The 8,092-nt window shown below is 41.7% G+C and overlaps 1 protein-coding gene across 3 annotated transcripts in view; it reads left to right on the forward strand.

Moving 5' to 3' along the window:
* LOC123969443 (complement C3-like) overlaps positions 1 to 8,092 on the forward strand; it is a 179,287-nt gene that overhangs the window by 142,152 nt on the left and 29,043 nt on the right. The window lies entirely within an intron of this gene.

An 8,092-nucleotide genomic window follows, 5' to 3' on the forward strand; every position in this document is an offset into this window, starting at 1 on the left:
GGTAGTATAAAGAGCAACAAGGAGGCTGGGGTGGATAGATGGTCAAACACAGCATTTTTACCCTGAATAGAATGTATTTTTAGTTACATACGGAAGTTACTTAAGTGTGTTATGAAAGTATGTAAGTTACACAAAAGTTACATATGCAAGTTACGCAAATTCCACATCACACAGACACAAACAGCAGTCTCCTGGGTGAGTTACATCTATACGTTAGTTCTAAACTTAAGCCAAGTAGTTTTGGTGCCTAAACCTAACAAAACTGTGAACATTTCATAATGTTATCTATGTGTTTATTGTTACCATGATGATGAAATTATGCCTTATTGGAGAAACACTACTTTAATAAGCCTCTAAGGCTTGTCAGAATTAAAGTTCATTATGAAAAGAAAGTACAAAGACTACAGTATATGCATTAACATTAAACACTTAGAATACACTGGGTTATACATAATCACAAAATCACACATGCAGGAAACAAACACAATTCAGTTGACACATGGCTTAGAGATACATCAGTAGCCTCCAAACACGCACTTTCACATACATTAATATATTCATAACTCAGCACAAATAGATTGCCTCAAATAAACACAAGAACACACACTGATATCCAGTTTTCATTCTGACATTCATCTCACTGATATGGATATGGTGCATGTAACCTGCCTGAAAACCTGGATTCTGCACTATAGTGAGCAGTTAATGTTGTCATTTTACTGCCTGCTCATTTCACCCTGATATGCAGGGAATTTGTTTTTCACTTGGGTTCAATTGCAGAGACCTCAGAGACTGCTATGTGGGAGCAGAAGTTATGTTACCATATGCTATTTTGACAAAGTCAAAAGTTCATCATTTTTTTGTCCTCTTGTTCCTTAGATTAAGATCAGTAAACAGGTATCATCAGGCAAACTCACTTGTTTTTTTGAACCAGCTTTGAGACCAGATAATTAGGGAAGTCCTCTCTCATTTAATATTTGGAATTTTCAAATTATGATTTTAAAATATATATATATATATATATATATATATATATATATATATATATTCATTATATTATTCAGCAGTCTTGCTTATCTCAAATAGGCCTACATTGAAATTTGAAAAGTAATTTAGAAATATTTGATACCGGAATTTGTATATTTGGAGAGTCTGGATATGTTGTAAAAAGATGGTTAGGGCAGGATTTGGACAACTTCTCCGCCACCCCAGCCTGTTTAAAATACTAAACTTAAATGCAGTTTCCAATCAACAGCATTTGTGTGTGGTCCACCTGAGAAAAGGGATTATTTCTTAAAACCCAAAGTGGCTCTGCTCACTTGAGCAGTGGGTCATTATTTTTCAAACATCTACTGTGAATTTGTATGTATTCGGGTGCTGCAAAGAGATCTTTACACTTTATGCACCAAAATTATCTATGTAATACTTTATCAGGGCTGGTCAGAGCAGCCAAAAACTCAACAACTCGAGTAAAAGTACTGTTAATATGCAAGTATTTGTATGTATGTATGTATGTAAGTACTTAAGTAGAAGTAAGTACTCAAAAAAGATAACTTGTGTAGCAAGTTTCTTCAGACACATTTAAGAAAATTTAAAAAGCAAAATACCGGCACACAACTGTCTGGGCAGCTGCGACTCAGGGGGTAGAGCGGTTTCCCCTTACATGTCATTACATTCATTCAGCTGATGCTCATACCTAAAGCGATTTACAATTGCGGTATATGTCAGAGGTCGCACACCTCCGAAGCAACTAAGAATTAAGTGTTGTGCTCAGGGACACATTGGTGGATATATTGCAGAGGGAATCAAACCTGGCTCACTCATACCAAAAGGATGTGTTTTTATCCACTGTCTCATCACCACCCCGGAAGGTCGTGGTTCAATCCACGGCTTCCACAGTCTGCATGTTGTGTCCTTGGGCAAAACACTGAACCCTAAATTGCTCCCGTGTGAAAGTGTATGAATGAGTTAATTTCCTTTGGTGAGCAGCCAGCCTTTGCTCATCAGTGTATGAATGTTTGTGAATATGGTGAATGTGATGTAGTGTAAAGTGTTTTTAGTGGTCGGAAATACTAGAAAGGCACTATACAAACACAGACCATTTACCATCTTTATTCCCAAATCTTTTATTTGATGTGATTTGATTGTGGATATCACTGGAATTATTTCAACCATAGATGGCCTTCCTCAGGTAAAGGTAAAGAAGTAACATACACCTGTATTTATTTGTCATTAAATGACAGGTCATTGCCTCCTGATTAGTTAATCTGCCACATTTACCCCAGGACTACTATATATTCCCAGTCTGTATCTCTCAAATGTGATCACAAAATATCACATTAAAAGTACACTCTATTTTACTATCTACTCTTTTAAGGTTGAAGCAAGAGAAAATATATTGTTTGGTGGACACAGTGTGGGCCTTACAAATGCCAAAAAGTCATTTAGAGGGGCAGCATGTGAGAGACACAGTGAATGCTGCTGCCTCAAAAGGTCAGACCCTCTCTGAAAGAAAAACGAAGTGGTGCGACATAAAAGTAGAAGCCAAAAGGCGCATAGCCTTACACAGACAACGTGCTTGTGCCTTGGAGGAAAGGAGACACCGGAGCTCAACCGCCTTGATGACCGACTTGCAAGAAAGAGAATCCATCTTGAGGAGTGATGGAGGTGGAAGAGAACCAACGCTCTCAGAAAAAGTGACAAAACGTAGTTATTTGATGCCAAAAGTACCCTTCAGCGTCTAATACAGACCGGAAGTACTAGCTAGCTAGTGCTGGTGACCGGCTAACCCTACAGTCTCACGCCCGATGTGCTAGCAGGTAGGGTTAGCCTCCTTTGCGTTGCTGGGACATAGCAAACGGTGGCGTTTACTTATGTTTTGTTATGCTGTCTGAAAGCGTCCGATATGACGCACTGAGATAAGAATGTGTTGGATATGCACAATGCACAGGATGAAACAGGTGCATAATTTGTATTACTACATTTGCAAAGAGAATAAACCAAATGTCCTGGGGACAGATCAACAAACGTGATAAAAATATATGAAACTATGCACTTGTATTATGCACTAGAATGAGGCATCGAAAATGCCATCAGTTTAAAGTAATTCAATAGCTAGCACTATTTGAAAGCCTTAACACTAAGCAGGAGTAATGTTAACATTATGGCTGGTGGCTTCAGCCATTACGCTTCTTTGAGTCATGTAGAGGCGTGGATGTGGTATAATAACAGCGCCATCAGACCTGGGACCACATGACCACCAGCCTCTTAATGTAATTTAATGTAATAAATAAATTAAAGTAGTGTGATGAATGTTTTAAAATGTAATGTAAAAGTGATGATTTTTCTCTAAAAATCTACTCAAGTAAAAATATGCTGCATTAAAAGTAGTCTGAGTACAACTTATATATAAGTATATATAAAGGAATAGATTACTACCCACCTCCACCAAATGATGTGGTGAACCTGGAGGTATGTGGTGAAAAACTAATTTACTTAAAAATTTTATAATTCAAAACCACTCAAGTTAGCAAAGCTGTGTATATCTGTATATCTCTTGCACACAAATACAATTACAGACACAATGTAAATGTGTATACAGATTTATGTCCCCACAACATGAGTAATACACGCACACACACACACACACACACACACACTGTCTCTCCACTGGCCTGTCTTATGTCATTTTCCTTTTAGAGACAGCTCCTCTTTGTTAAGCCTGCTGACATCTCTCAGACCATAGCAACCGTGCATGTTTTTTGTGCATGAGAAAGCCAGGATGAGAAGGATTTTTTATTTTAAGAATTCCTTTTATATATATTAAATAACTTCTGAGCAACAATACCAGAAAACATAAAGTTGACTTTCTCCTGATAGGAAAATATTTCCTCACATAGGCAGTGCACGTACATCCACTATCCATGTAATCACTTCCACATACATTTCCAGCCCATCCTCACCAGAAAAAACAGCCATAAAAGCTGATTATGCAGCAGCTTATTAGGACTCATATTTAAGTGAATTGTTTGTGACATGTGTACTTAAAGTCCAGAATCCCTGTCACTGGACTAGTATTTTTGGTCGCATATGTTGTTTTGGGGAACGGTCAAATATATTGTTGTACTTTCCACTGCTCTTAGATGTCCTTTTAGGACAACTTACAATAAACCTATTTTGTCATTTAGGTAAGAGGATGTGTTGTACATTTCACATACAACTGACCCCCCACACATACAGAAAACATCAAACAGTCAATCAGAAGCTCAGAGCCAACAATTAATCTCCAATTCGCCACATGACCATGAAGGTTGTCAGATTATCAAGCATGCTCCACCCTGAGCTAAGCATCCAGCAGCCTCTTCATGTTTGTGATAACAATCTGTCCACCCCTGACCCCTATCTGGTTTTGATTTATATATTAGTTGTTTGTTATGGATAATTAATTAATCCTGAACAAATCGTAACTGTGTATTTTGGAGGCATAATGAAGAATGTTAGCAGCCATGTAGCCCATAGATGTCTCCTCTGACCTTCTCACCAGGGCCAGTGAGTCAATAAGGGAGCCAGGGTGTCAGACTAGCTATCAAACAACCACATTTCAGGGTGGCTATGGTGGCCTAGGGGTTTTAAGGCACCAACCACGAATTGTAATGTCCATTTGAGTCTGGCCTAGGGGCCTTTGGTTGCATGTGATTACCCATCTTTCTCTCTTCTGATTTCCCATTACTGTTGGCAATCTAATCAAGGCACAAAAGCGCAAAAACAATCGCATTTCAAGCACCTTAAGGAAGATAAAGTTTGCTTTGCTTTAAAGAAAAGCATGGAAACATCTATAGAAATGCATATACATAATACATTGAGGTCTAAAACAATTAAAGGCACATCAACAACAAATGAAATTGTAAGCCAATTACTGTATGTATGATTAAGGCTGATACTGAAAATTTGCAACATCAGATTTAAGACAAAAACAACTCCATTAATTTGGAACAATCAGAAAGAATGTGTAGAATACCCTAATGGGTTTAATAGATTCATGTTTTGGTCAGGAGGTCAGAAATATACTAATTATACCAAGGAAAATCGTGTAATCTGATCTGAGGACAGGTGTAAAGTGATCAATTTTGCTCAGTCTTAGTTATTTTGAATTCAATTCCGCCAACAGTGTACAATCCTCTGTATCACTGTAAAAAAAAAAAATCCTCCTCTATGATACAGTTTCTTTCCAGTAAAGTTAACTAGGGCAGTAAATTCCCTGTGCCACATCTCAAAAGCAGAAGTGACATTCATGAATGTGACAGTGTAGCCATCATCCCATGGTCAACTACAGCACGATTCTCCACAAACAGTCAAATAGCTCCTCGACAATCCTGGGCAGGATCCAGGAGGACCTGAAGTTGACGTCCCCCGGCATGTCATATAACAACCAGCGTCACACTGGCAGAGGACAGGGTTACAGTCTCCAGGAAACTGTTGCAAAGCAGTGTCTCTTCAAAGACCCCCATCCCAAGATTCATGTCAGATGCATGTGGCCTTCAGAGCCTGCCAGGCTTAAGTACCAGAATTATGAAGTGATTCTTAGTGAAGTGAGTCTTATGAGACTGCAAGAGCAGTTCATTCATTACTAGATGGTCAGCTTTCCTCAGAAGTAGCAGAGCTTATTTTAAGAGTTTATCGATAACTTTCTTAATGAATCAAAACCAGGAATCCATAACCGCAGTTACACATGGTGTTAAATTGTGATCTGAACCCAGATAAGTTATCCAGACAATACAATTTTTTCTCAAGTTTGTCCCGGTGTGTTTCAGTACTGGAGAGTATGCTACTCTTTGACTAGATAGAATATATGCCTTGTTAACAGATTTGCTGCACACATGAGTGCAACACACACTGTCACACACAGTTATTTCTTAGTCTATATCTTTCATACAAGTGTCCTGTGAAGTTTTGCAGAGTTTTGTCACATGAAAGGAATAGATCTGGTTTGTCATAGTGTGAACACCAACCACCTGATGCCACCTCTCAATTATTAACAATGGCTGGTGTACCAACGTGACAGTGATTCAGCAGCACTGTTCTCCTGATCTGGAATTTCTTATCATTAACTGTAAACCGTTTTACTCCCCCCGTGAGTTTGCTTCATTCACTCTGGTTGGTGTTTACATCTCGCCTTACGCAAACATGCACGACGCACAGCGCATGGTGGCCGACCGGATACTGTGTGTGGAGCAGACAAACCTTGTTATTGTTCTCTGTGACTTTAACAGGGGAAATCTCAGCCAAGAACTCCCCAAATACAGACAATTTATAAGTGTCCAACCAGAGAGGGGAACACTTTGGATCACTGCTACACCACAGTTAGCAGTGCCTATCACGCCATCACACGCGTTCCACTGGGACACTCTGATCACGTGATGGTCCATCTGATCCCTGCTTACAGGCAAAAACTATAGCTCTGTAAACCTGTAGTGAGGACATCAAAGAAGTGGACCAGTGAAGTTGTTGAGGACCTACAGGTATGTTTGGACTGTACTGACTGGGATGGTTTCAAGAAGGCTGCCAACCATCTGGATGAGTTTACAGAGGCTGTGACGTCCTACATCAGCTTCGGTGAGGACACCTGAATATCAACACGCACCAGGGTGAGTTATAACAAATACAAACCCTGGTTCACAGCTAAACTCAGACAGCTAAGGTTGAAAAAGGAGGAGGCATTTAGGAGTGGTGACAGGGCCGGGTGCAGGGCATTAATGTACAGGTTTAGCAAGGAGGTGAGAGAAGCTAAACAACTGTACGCGGGGAGACTAAAGAACCAGTTCTCTGCAAACTACGCCACTTCTGTCTGGAGGGGGTTCAGACAGATCACAAACTATAAACCCAAAGTCCCCCACTCCATAAACGATTCTCGCCTGGCAAATGAGCTGAACCAGTTCTACTGCCACTTTGAGAGTCAATCAGACACCATCCCCCGTGAGTCCTCCGCTCAGCTTCAGCCTCAGTCCACCACTTCTTCCCCTCCCTCCTCAGAGTTGTCCAGCTCCACCCCGTCCCCTCCTCTCTCCATCACAGAGAGGGAAGTCAACGGTCTTTTCAGGAGGCCGAAACCCCACAAAGCAGCTGGGCCGGACTCTGTCATCCACCCTGAAGCCCTGTGCTGATCAGCTGTCTCTGGTGTTCACAGACATTTTTAACACCTCACTGGAGACATGCCATGTGCCAGCCTGCTTCAAAACCCCAACCTTCATCCCTGTCCCCAAGAAACCAAGGACCGCTGGACTACAGACCTGTCGCCCTGACCTCTGTGGTAATGAAGTCTTTTTGTTTTGTGTTGTCCCACCTTAAATCAATCACAGATCCACTCTTGGACCCCCTGCAGTTCACCTACAGAGCCAACAGGTCTGAAGATGATGCAGTAAACATGGCCCTTCACTACATCCTCCAGCACCTGGACTCCCCAGGATCCTGTTTGTGGATTTCAGCTCTGCTTTTAACACCATTGTCCCGGCCCAAGCTCTCTCAGCTGAACATGCCTGACTCCACCTGCAGGTGGATTACTGACTTCCTCACGGACAGGAAGCAGCATGTGAAGCTGGGAAAACATGTCTCTGACTCCAGGACCATCAGCACCGGTTCCCCTCAAGGCTTTGTTCTCTTCTCCCTGTACACCAACAACTCCACCTCCAGTCACCAGTCTGTCAAGCTCCTGAAGTTTGCGGACGACACCACCCTCATTGGGCTAATCTCAGGTGAGGATGAGTCCGCCTACAGGTGGGAGATTGACCATCTGGTGACCTGGTGCAGCCAGAACAGTCTGGAGCTCAACGCTCTGAAGACAGTGGAGATGGTCGTGGACTTCACAAAGAGCACAGCTCCACCTTCCCCCATCATCCTGAGTGACTCCTCGGTCACCGCTGTGGACTCCTTCCACTTCCTGGGCATCATCATCTCCCAGGACCTCAAGTGGGAGCTGAACATCACCTCCCTCACCAAGGAGGCCCAGCAGAGGATGTACTTCCTGCGGCAGCTGAAGAAGTTCAGCCTGCCAAAGACAACGATGGTGCACTTCTACACCGCCATCATTGAGTCCATC

The sequence above is a fragment of the Micropterus dolomieu genome, linkage group LG04, assembly GCF_021292245.1.
Source record: "Micropterus dolomieu isolate WLL.071019.BEF.003 ecotype Adirondacks linkage group LG04, ASM2129224v1, whole genome shotgun sequence".
NCBI classification, from domain to species: Eukaryota; Metazoa; Chordata; class Actinopteri; order Centrarchiformes; family Centrarchidae; genus Micropterus; species Micropterus dolomieu.